Source organism: Manacus candei, unplaced genomic scaffold, assembly GCF_025592945.1.
Source record: "Manacus candei isolate 608988 ecotype Guabito, Panama unplaced genomic scaffold, ASM2559294v1 h1tg000049l, whole genome shotgun sequence".
Taxonomy (NCBI): Eukaryota; Metazoa; Chordata; class Aves; order Passeriformes; family Pipridae; genus Manacus; species Manacus candei.
This window is the reverse complement of record NW_026138097.1, coordinates 27,398,761-27,411,062: the sequence shown is the minus strand read 5'-3', so window position 1 is coordinate 27,411,062 and position 12,302 is coordinate 27,398,761.

Here is a 12,302-nt window from a genome sequence, read left to right as displayed (position 1 = left end):
TCTAAAGGTGTTCCCAGTAGCAGATCAAATCAGGGTAGTGCATGTTACTTTTACTCACACAGTCAGAAATGCAACATGCAGCTCAGCACACAAGCTTTAACATGTTAGAGTCCCAGTCCTTCCCTGAGCTTAAAGGGGGCCCCTCATCACAACTCCATAATGGGAATCTTGAGAGAACCCTGCTGTGGTATTGCCTTGCTTCAGAAAGATGCCTCTTTTTACCTTGTCGAGGCTACTACTAATTACCTGCTAGAGAAAATGGGTCTTGGGTTTGTTTTCTTAAATTACTAAGCTTGGGCTTTCCATCACTAGTTAGCTATTTAGCTGTCACCCCTTTTTTTTGCAGCTACTGGGTCTCTTCCAAACCTTTTCTTCTACAAAGGAATTTTTTTTCTTATAGTCTAGTGATTCAGAATCACTCATTGTATAAGAAATTCAAACTAGCAGATAACAAAATTTGTGACCCTGTTGTTCCATAAGAGGACAGATGAACTGGATTTCCCAGCCTGAAGAATGGCCAATGATTCTGGTCTCTGAATGGCCCTGGGCTGGGAAAGAGCAAGTGATGACTGTCTTTTCCTACGTATTCCTATCAGATAAAGTGGAAGGACATCTCCACAATCATGTTCTGCTTTTGTCTTGAGTTATTCCTCCCCTAGCAACAGCTGCCTCTTGCAGACTTAACTTTTAAGCTGGAACTGAGTCTGATGCATATTTCCATCTCTTTGCACAACAGTAATTAAAACAATAAGATTGTCATTTAAAAATGTTGTCAAATTATGACTGAATGTTACTGAAGGAATGCTCAGAATGTGAGTCTTGTGTACAAAGTGGAAAAATACTCTCCTATTTAGTGCTGAGGAATAAAAATAAAAAAATCTTCTACGCATTCATTTTTTTTAGGAGACTGGCCAGACACAAAGCTCAGTTTTAAGGAATTTTCCTGACCCAACAACTGAAGATCCCCTTTTTCCCTGGGATCCAAGTTCTGCAGAAAGCCTGTTTCTAGGAAAAATGTACGCTCAGCCTCTTCTTTTCCTGCAAAGGAGAGGGCAAAGAAGAGCTGGATGCACAACACTTTCTCTTACCATGTGTAAACTAAGCCTGAATCACTACAGTCACTGTGAGTTGTGCAGAAAGCCTTCATCTCAGAGGGTTAGTGGAACTCTCTTTGTCTCACTCATGCATCAGCCATAGGATCAAGGGGCACTATGTTCTTGGGCTGTGTGCCTGGCCATGACTTCTAGGCTCTTGCAGTTCATGACTGGAAGGACTACAGAAATGCTGCAAGAGAAGTCTGAATATTTATATAACATTTTATTCTGTGAATGGGTAGAGTTAAATTGAAAGATCAGAAAACAGCCAACGGAATCAGGTTGTCAGTCAGACAAGTGTCCAGCTAATACAGTTCTGATTTAGCTGCAGCTCTGTGTGAAGAATAAAAATGGTCTTTACAACCTATGTCCCCTCCCTAAGGCCAGTCTGCTCCGTACACAGCTGGCTTGTCAAGTTAGATGATAAGGATGGTGCCCCTGCAGTAAACCCATGTCTTTCTTTCTTTGGCTGGCACAAGTGCACTGGTACCTTCAGGCAAAATTGTTTCCCAGCTGATGAAGCAGAAGAAGTCTTCTATTAATGCTTAAAAGACCAAGATAAAAATAATGTTGGGTTTCAGTGGCACAAGGAGACCTGTGTTGCTCAGAAGTGCCTGACATTTTTCAGGTGAGAATCAAAGGCCTGTCTCTGGTCTCCTGCAGCAGAGGACTTGTTCAGAACATGCCTTCTGCCACAGGTCACCCAGGAGTGTTGGCTCCATATTCCCCATCGTCACAATGGTGTCTGCTCCATGGCTCACTTGGGCGCATGGCCTGGGGTAATCCCAGCTGTATGCATGACTTGTGGCGCTGGCCTTAATAGTGTTATTTGTTCTTTGGGCTGGTGTTCTGAGTCCAGAACTGTATCTTCTTCTGAGGCAACCTGGGGCACATGACTCTGCAGGAGCTCCAAAATGAGAGAGCTGGTGTGAGCAGCTGGTCTCAAGCTGTTGGCGGGGGATACACAGGGGTGCCCAGTTGCAGCCCTACTCACTGAGGCAACGCTGTGCCATTTCTTAGCAGGTTAATCCAAACAGCTCCTTCCTCAGTGTTGCAGTGATGTTAATGTAAATATTGCATTGCAGAAGGCTAACTGGACCAGGCGCTTCCTGGTTTAAAGATTTCTCTCTCAAGCGCTTGTAGCATGGCATCTGGGATCCTGAGGGACCAGAGTGCTGATGAACCTTGCATGCTACAGAGGGAATTGCATTGTCCTAGCACCAGGCCTGAGGCTTCAGCATTGTTTCATGATCAGAGGAAGAGAAACTTTCTCATCATCAAAGCAAACATATACAAATACTGCATTTTCTCAGCACGAGAGAAATTAAGTTTTTAAACACAGGGCAGTTTTTAGCATTTTGTGTAGTTTTTTACCTTGCCTAATTTCTAAATAACAGTTTATTTAATGATTATAACTTAGGCATTCAAACATCTTGAAAAAATGCAAGTAATAATTTAAAATATTTTCCAGAACTTATTTCTGTAAAATAAATTAAAATCTAGTTATGTGGATTTGCCTGGAATTCAGAACTCGTTTTTAAATTTACGTTTTACATATTTGCTTCAGGCATTAGGATATACCAGGACTTTCTGTAGTCTGTTTGATTCTCACTAAAACATCTACATGTAATATCACTTGTTGTGCTGTATATGAAATTTAATAGCACACAAAATCACCAGTGATTGTAAAGGTCAATCTTTATGGCTTTGTGTATCATTAAAACAATCAATACTAGATTTCAGTTGTCTGTGGAGGTTACTGATGTAGTTGAACGCCATTTAACTCAAACTTGTAGGAGGTGGTGGTGAATTTGCATTCTAAACTCATATTCTATGTTCTTTTGTGATGAGCTCAGTAGTTAGATTAATTGTTTAAATGTTTCAAGAGTACACATTTATAAGCTTGCAATACTTCACCCTCTCTGGTTTTATTTAGAAGGAGCTCACTCCATCCTAAATATGTGTCTTGCCAAATATGTGTCTTGCCAAATATGTATCTTGCCATATATGGCTTCTGTGTTGTCACAGCAAATGACAAAATAGCCTCTGTATAGAACCTACAGTAAACTATTGAATAATCAATGTATTTGTGAAAATACTGTAATATGCAAATGCATAAGCATTATTTATTAGTGCTTGTATGGCTGAAAATGCTATAGTATATGCATGCCTAAATCCAATATTTCTCAAGTGTAAATTTCAGCAGAAGATCTCTCAGTGATAAATTTTGTGTTTACCAAGTGCAATAGGACAAGGGGTAAGAGTTTTAAACTAAAAGAGGGTCAATTTGGACTAGATATAAGAAAGAAATTTTTTTACAATGAGGATGATGAAACACTGGAGCAGGTTGCCAAGAGAGGTGGTGGATGCCCCACCCTCCCCCTGGAAACACTCCTGGTCAGGCTGGATGGGGCTCTGAGGAACCTAATCTAGTTGGAGATGTCCCTGCTCATTGCAGGGAGACTGGACTACATGGTCTTTAAACGTTTCTTCCAACCCAAGCTACTCTGAGATTCTATGAATCTATGATTTAAAGATGAGCTTGAGATTTAGATAATATTCAAGTACTTTCTGGCACTTACTTTCAAGTCTGCTATGAGAGTACCAATAAACTTGCTGAAGGAGCGTAGAAATCTTCTTTTTCGTGAAGGCTGATGAATGACATAACTATTGGCATTTTTCCTTCTCCCAGCGTTTTTTCTGTCAATTTTTTCTCTAGTTTCAAACCAGTATTATGAAGAGGCAAAAGAAACAAGGCACAGTACTGGCTGTCATTTCCATGCGAACATGAAATATCTGAGGCAGGATTCTTTCAAAAGCCCCCTGCCTTCCCTTCTGGATATTTCGTTAACAGAATTCCCATTCTTCCTAGGATATGGAAAACTAAATGTTTTGAATTATGTTACCAAACTTTTTCATTGTTTTCTTATTTCTTTCGGTGCAGTGCAATGAGGTTTTTAATTCCGTCAGACTCCAGATCTATACTTATCATCTAAACAAGGTGCATTTCTATCCAAATATAGTCAAAGAACTATTTCTTGCATGTAGGTGGAACAAGACTCTTATTAGCTGAAGCACACATAGTGCTAAGATAAGCCTAAAAAAAGAACACTGTGATATACTCTTTTCTTCCTATGAGAATTCAGATTAACGTGTTATTATCTTAAATTGCAAAAAAGATCTGTAATATACAATGGAATAAAACAGAACTGATTTACTCAGTTACTACTGAAAGTAAAAATTGTGTACCGAATAGATTTCTTACTAAAACTGTCTAACAAGTGTGTTGTCTCAGTTGATCATAAACCACAAGGAATTTGGTATAGATAAGCTCCAGACCCACCAATGTATTCAGCAGTTGATGACCACATTTTCCTTTCCTTTCTAGAAAAAAAGTCTTCTGGAATTAAATAAATACTTTGAGAAGAACTGCATTAAATGTGGGTCAGTCTGGAACAAAAACTGATTTGATGAGTAAAATCCCATGGCAATAATCAGCCTCTCTCACATCTAAAACATGTTGCAGTCACTAAAGTACAACAATAAGACATAAACTCTGTGAGTCAGAGCTCCTCCCATCAGAATTAACAAGTTTGGACTGCCAAGGCCTAAACTGGAAGAGGGTGGTTCAAGTTTCCCTAAAGCCATAGGTATGAGGAAGAATGAGGGGGAGACCTGTTGTCCCATTTTGGTCATTCTCTGTTCTTTCTAATATCTCAGCATCTTTTAGCAGACTGAACAGGGCTGTAACCTGTGGAAGTGAAACACAGATTTTTCTCCATCCTCCGTCCAGCAGCTATGCTATGAATTGGTGGAAAAAGAAGGCGAGAGGAGGTAATAGAGAAACCACATATAACAGGGTGGGCTTGGTGTGTTTGAGAAACCTTTGTAGTTATGGAAGGAGCTGCGAGTGCTCCTCCCTTACAGCTTGGCAGCTGGATCAAGCTGGCCAGGTGCATCCCACCCTGAGATGCCAAAGAGTTGTACAAAGAGCAATTGCTGTGCTACTGGAGCAGGGCTTGTTGGGCTAGTGGCAATGACACCAATAACCTCACCTTCAGCCTCTGTGGGTGGAGTTTAGTGGTGAGAACAGCTTGTGCTGTGCTTTATTGCTTCTGCTGTGAATTTATAGCATGGCATCAGGGTAAATATTTGATTTTTACCAAAGGCTCTTTCCTTTACTGAATATAACGGCATTACCTCTTAGAGTCTGGAATCAGAACCTGAGTAGCTGATGAGGCTAAAGGTCTGAAACTTGGCAGGGCAGGGTAGCGGCAGCATCTCATGGGGATGTAGGGGAAAACAGCAATTTGTGGACATCTGTCCAAGAATATGTGAAAGAATCTGCAGGGAGTCAGGATTGCTTTGATGGTGGGTAATGCCTTGGTACCTTACTGTTTAAGATCAGCCCTGTTGAGAAGAACAGATGTAAATTTGCTGAAGGATGCTGTGGTGCTCACTGTAGTCTGCAGTTTAAAATGTTAGAGTTTTGGTGGTGGCGAGAAGGTTTTTTCCTTGTTTGTTAAAGGACAGGAAGAGACTTCATGTAAAAGGTTACCTGTTTTGAAATACAGATTCTCTGAGCAGGGTATCTGCCCTCAGTCTCTTGATGAAGGAGCTGTAGGACACTGAAGCCATTGCTGTAACAAACAGCCAGCAGTTAGCAAGGATTGCTGCTGATCCATACAGGCAGCAGATGTCCCAGATACTTAGGTTTAGTGCCTGAATTGTATGGAGGCCTCTCTTCCCAGATGGATTAGACAGTGCAATCCTCAAAACCAAATATCCATCTAAGGAAACAGATTTATTTCTCATTCACCTGAAATCTGCTGAGTCTGATGTTCATCAGCGTGGTCCCACCAGAAAAAGAAATCCCTTTCTATCTACTCAGTGTGAACAGCGGCAGACTAAGCTAGGACTTTTGCCAGTATACTCTGAAGGATGTCAGTCTCATCTGCTGTTATTTTTTCAGGTTTTGCCAAGTTTGTGTTTTCTCAGTAAAGTCTGGTTTTCTTTCAAGCAAGAAGCTATTTGTCATTTTTGAATGTCCGGACAATAAAATTTCATTTACAATTCCCAAATGCCTAACTGCTAATCCCTGGAGAATTTGGAAGATTTTCTGAGACTTTTTCTCCTCTGGCAAAAATTAGTTGAAGCTGGTTGAGTAGCCTAAAGAATGTCAGGCAAGGACAAATAGATGGACTGGCAAACAGCAGAGTCTCAGGCTGCCTCATGTGCCTAGGAAACAATTAATCATGTAAATATGACCTGTAACAAGTGTGCCTTCAGCCTGAAAATTTTATTGGCCAATAAAATGGAAAAAAAAAAAAGTGTCTTTCCCCCCATTTTTATCAGGTATTTTATGTCTGATTACTAACCTATGCAAAATCCATGGAAAAATTCAAGTTAGGTTTTTACAAATGTGTAATGGATCTCTGTGAGCTTTTAGTGCAGATAAAAGGCTTACAAAAAACCCCCCCATGAACATTGTTTAGTTGACATGAGGCCCTGGGAATACAAAGTTAGAATCAGTGCTATGTGCCTAAAGATTAATCTCCCTGTTAAGTTTAAGCATCCTTTGATTCACAGCATGTAAACTGCCTAAACAATTTCTTTTAATTCAGGGCTTTGTAGTGGAAGATGTTACAAGTACCATGAGGAAATTTTACAGGCTCAGGTCACTGCCATTTGATCTTCCAGCTCTGAGTTGAGCTCCTGGGGGTTCAGACATCCTTTGGACAAAGTGATGAGGTTCCAATATGTGCCCTGAGGTGAAACTTTTTGCATAGTGCCCAGTCTTTAATGTTGTAGAGTGTTGTACTTACATATTTTGACAAATATAGTTGAATCTTAATTATTTATATAGCTTCAGAATGTGAAGTGATTCATTTCTGCAAAAATAATTGCTTCTGTAGCATGAGAGCAAACACATCATAGTGCTGCCTTCAAGTCTGTGACAAATTAAGACATGTCACCAATGAGCCAGCAATTGCTGCTTGTTCCCACTGGGGGGTATCTTAGTTTTTATACTTACAAATTTTAGTATAGAAAAGTAATGCTTTTTATCTTATTTTATCATGTAATGCATGCAACATTTCAATTATTCTCTTAATAGTCACTGTACTACAGTCATCTCTGTGTGTGAGAATTTGCATGAGTGGAGGAAAGGAATTCAGTGCTGTGGGATTTCTCTGTCACTGTGTGTTCATGTTCCTCTGCTGGTGGGTTCTGTGGCATCAGTGGAAATCAGGATGAGCAGAGTGATTGTTCCTTCTGGTGCTTTTTTTGTGTGGTTTTGCTGGGCTTTGAGTTTTTCTCCTGGGCATGAAAATAAGCACTAAACTGGGCCAGAAATGTTCACCACTACGGAACGGCAGTTCCTTACTATGCTTGATAACTAATGTGACAGAAAAATCCCTCTAGTAGCTTTGTGCTGAGCTTGTAGGCTGATGAGAAGTAGTTATATGCAACATTAAGTTTGGGGCTGATCACTTGCTAATAGTGATCAGGTTCCCAAAATCTGCTTTCAGATTCTGGCTGACGATATTGTTCTATGGAGTCTAGTTTAGCTATTGTGAGGGAAATCCATAATTATCAAGTTTTGGTATTTGTGTGTGTGTATGTAATTTTCAGACAGACTTGCTGCTTGATTGCAGAATTTGACTTTAACTTTTATCATTTAATTTAGTTCTTTAAATGATTGACCCTGAACTCTCTATATACAGAACACATTATCACTGAGGTACCCTGGAGATGCAGGTGTGCCTGTGCCTGAAGGAGACTGAGTTGATATATATTTCCTAGTTTTTTGCTTCTTATAGTCCCCCTTACCACACTAAATAACTTGTTCTTTAGAAATGGATCTTTATTTTGCTATTCTATCAAGCAGTATTTTTGTAAAAAAATAAAGTGTTTAAGATTTCCTTTTCAACAGCAAATGAGTTGTAGCCGATAACCAGTTCTTTATTAACTAACTGCAAAATCTTTGTTTTGTTTTGAGTTCAGAAATATTTACTAACATATACCAAACACCTCCATCTGATTCCCACATCTTCCATGTGTGGATACAGAACTGGTTAGGTCATTCAGGGGTGCCGGACTTCATGAAAGAATCTTTACTGATGCCCCTAACTGATGACACCTGACTAAACTTTTTTGTATATTTTTCAGTAGATCTGGCACTTCCAGTCCTATCAAAATTCATTGAACAAATCTTGATATTTCTTTCTAACATCTCATTATCCCTCATGCACATCTGGACATCTCTGGAATGCAGACATAAACACATAAAACCCACAATATTTTATTTTTATTTGTACATATGTATTGAACTGGATTTCTTTGGGTACTTCTGGTATTTAAGCAATAGCACACATAAACTGTAGTTTCTGTTTAATTTTTAAATGACAAAATATAAATGAAGATGTTTGCAATTTTGCCCCCAAGGGATGCTTTTGCTTTGTCAACATAAAGGTTTTATTCTGCTGTGATCAGCAGTTACCTTGATTGTGTCTGTTTCTACAGCATAATGAGGTACGATGAATTTTAAAATGAACTCTTTTCATTATCAAATTTGTCTTATGTCTAGGAAAAACTTCATTTGTTGAAGGATAGATGCCTTTTTAGTTCAGTTTGCTAATGTAGCATATGGGAAATTTTGTGATAGCCTTTCTTGGTAGTAATCTTCCAATTTTGGTTGCAGCCATGGCTATCACTGGAGGCTTGAACTCTTGTGGCTGTCTGGACCAGAGACAGTAATCTTCCCAGGATATGGGTGAAAACAAGAGGTTTGGTGTCTCTAGTCTATGAAATTGTTTGCTTGTGCAGGAAACACCACGGGCTGTTAAAACTGCTATGAGGACATTTGACCTAGAGTTGTCCTTCAAATGCTGAAGCTGTTCCAAACTTTTCTTCCATCTAGTTGTTTCTGGCAAAATGTCAGAAAGCACTGCATTTTTTGGCTACTTTTGCAGTAAAGCAGAGGATACCTTTTGTTTAAAGGTAGTGGAGTCCAGGGGATAAAATACAGAGGTGCTCCCCCAAGGTGGGGTTCTCTCCATTTTCTGAAAATGCAGGTTCTTCTTCACAGTCACAAAAGTGATCCCCAAAACTTATGAGTTAGTGGAAACTTGTTCCCAGTGAGGTCTGTAAATGTTTTGTACTGTACAGAAAGGGTCCACTGGTTCTGTTACTCACCATTTCCCAGAGCAAGCCTGTCTTCCTTCCAGAGAGAAAAGATATGGGATTTGGGGAAGAATATACAATACCCATCTGGGGTTTAATGCAGATATGAGCAATGCAACCTCAGAAACACAGCGAAGGGACTGAAGCAGCTAAATTCGGGGTAGGTGGGTGAAACCAACTGTGTACTGAATTGATGGTTTTATTTCAGCCCAAGGCCATCCTGAATGCAGGGAACTTCAGCCAATCAGTCATAGTGTTCATCCACTGGTTGCACTTTGTGCAGTAAGCACTTTAGATTTCTTATTTGTTTTCAGAGGATATTAGGCTGCCTGTGCCCTCTTCCAGCACCTGATTCTAGTTTGGCAGATCCCTTGTTGCAAGGTAGCATTTGCCCAGAGTAACTTATTTATTTCATGTCTCAGAATAAGTGAAAAGACTAGTTTTTCCAGATGCAGTGTGAAATGTAAATACACTCATTAGTGAGGGACTGCCAGAATGGCCCTCAGCCTGGGGAGCCAAACCTCTGGGAGGGGCCCCAGCACAGGGCTCTCCCCTTGATACCACTTTATCAAAGGTAAATAAGCTGAGATTTGCTATCTGCTGAACATGCTTTGTGACTATTAATTGAATAGAGATTTAAATGTAAAAGATTTTTAATCTTTTACAAATCACTATTAATCCATCCTGTTTACACTTCCATGCTCTAAGCAGGAATAATTCTTATTAATCAATACACCCATTTACTGTTTTACTATGGCAGGAAGCAAGGATTTGCTGCCTGCATGCTTTATGCATAGGGATACCACTACTGGGATCCCATGAGTCTGCATCAGAGGGAGACTGGGAGCTAAAGGAGCCTTGCCGTTAAGCAGATTAACAGTGATTTCTTCAGTCTGACAGTAATTGCATGTAACTGATTCTGTGCTTTGCAAGATGATACTTCATCAAATAAATGCAGTGTCAAAGTTAATTAGTTACATTTTTGTTTTGCAATTTACCTCCATGATGACATCCTGCTGCTAATGAAAAGTGCTCCAAAAGAAGACCATTTGTGCTTTAGCTGGTGGATTTTATGAAAACATGAAAAGGAATATGAAGGCTTTATGTTTGATTTTACTTCATTGGTTGGTGCTGACAATATAAATGCTATTTAAACTTTTTGGAGATTTTGACCAAGCTGGCAACTTTCAGGAGTCTGTCAGCTGTCTTCACTTGATAATGTCTCCTGCTCTTGTAGTTAAGACATGAATGCATGGAAACCTCTGAACTGTGATCATTACAAGAATGACCATTGTGTCATGTATTGTTTGTGATATTCCTTTATGTTCTGTTCTTCAGGGTGCTTATCTCCTATTCTGTGAAATTATATAAAAAATTTGGGCTGAAGCAATGTCAGTGAATGAAGTTAAGTTGCTCATCTGTCTGTCAGATACCATTTCTATCAAAAAAAACCACACTGAGCATTTATTTCATAGCTGCCAAAATGCTTGGCAAGGGCTTCAGTAGAAACATCTGCATATTCACAACACTTTGGGCCATCTTTCTAGAGATGGAGACCCTATCAGCTCAAGGAATGAGATAGATAATGTCTAGGGGAAAATTCCCACCACTGAAACATGGTGATTTTTCACTTTTTGCCTGAAATACTATAGACCACATTCGTTGAAACATTTAACAACAATGCAAATATATGGCAGCAATTATAAAAAGAATTATAGCATTATAAGGATTGCACTTATATTGCTTATCTTTCAGCAACATAAAAGTGTAGAAAGGCCTTCTTTTTAGATGGAGGATGTAGTACAAATTTACTGAGACAGTATAATTGCTTCATTTTCTTCAGAAGTCTGAAAAGTAGCTTATACAAATAATCATCATCAGCTGAATTGTTGAAGAATTGTGTTGTGCTTTTATCTGCAGCTAAAATCAGATGTGCCATTTTACAGTTGCGAAATCTGTATTTTATGTGTGCTGCCAACAAAGGCTCTGATAGTGCAAGCCTGAGAGGTTATTCCTTGGCAAAACAACATCACATTGATGCAGGTCATGTCAAATGATAATAGTTTTATGGTGTCTTGTAGTTTTGTATATTTTAGTTTCTTTTCCTTTATTCTGGTGACAGGAAACACCTAGGCTAATAAATGCTTTACTAACAGAATAAGAGGAATCACTGAAAGTTGGGTTCTGAGTTTTCTCAGGATTATTTAAATATTCTAGGCAAAAAACTTCAGCATTATTGAGGCTTTTTTTTTTTTTTTTTGAAACAACACTGTTCTGGGAGGCATCTCTGCCAAAGTATCTCATGTATCCCTGGCACTCACATTCAAAAGCAATTGGGACAAGAATCTAGACAGGGCCTGGCTGTGGTGTCAATATGGTAGATCAATTTCCATTCTCCAAACTGAGAGGCATGTGTTCAGATGAAAATTGTTCTACCCTTCTCCTCAGATGGTGGAAGGAGATAAGCAGTTCAGGTAGGGACTGAATCACCTTTTTGAGGTTCATGCTTCACCCTGATTATTATCTAGAGATAAGGGAGTCTTGCCGTCTTAATTATCAAGGGTGCAGCCACACCTTTCTGTTTGTAGTAGGGTATTACACTTACATTCAAAATCTGGAGTTTCTTTTTATTTCTATTTTTAATCAGTAAGTTCTTACTGTACCATGGGAAAAAAATTAGTTGTGAAGAGGGTGAGGATGACACTGAATACCTAGAAGTTCCATGAGGGAAATAAACTGGGCTCTATGGTAAATCTCAGCAGCTTGTTGTTTGTTCTGGGAAGAATCCTCAGTCAAGTGGACAGTTTTCCACTGGTTTGTTTTTAAATGGGGTGGCCACATCCTCCCCATTTACCCCCTGCTCCCTTCACCCCTTGCAAAACTGCTTTGACAGGGTAACCCACAATTACCAGAAGCAAAGACCCATCATTATGTTTCCATCAGACTGTGCAAATACTCATTTTAAAACACAGGAAGTCCTTGTGTTGTTGCCTAACTACATTCCTTAGGGAAGAAACAAACAGG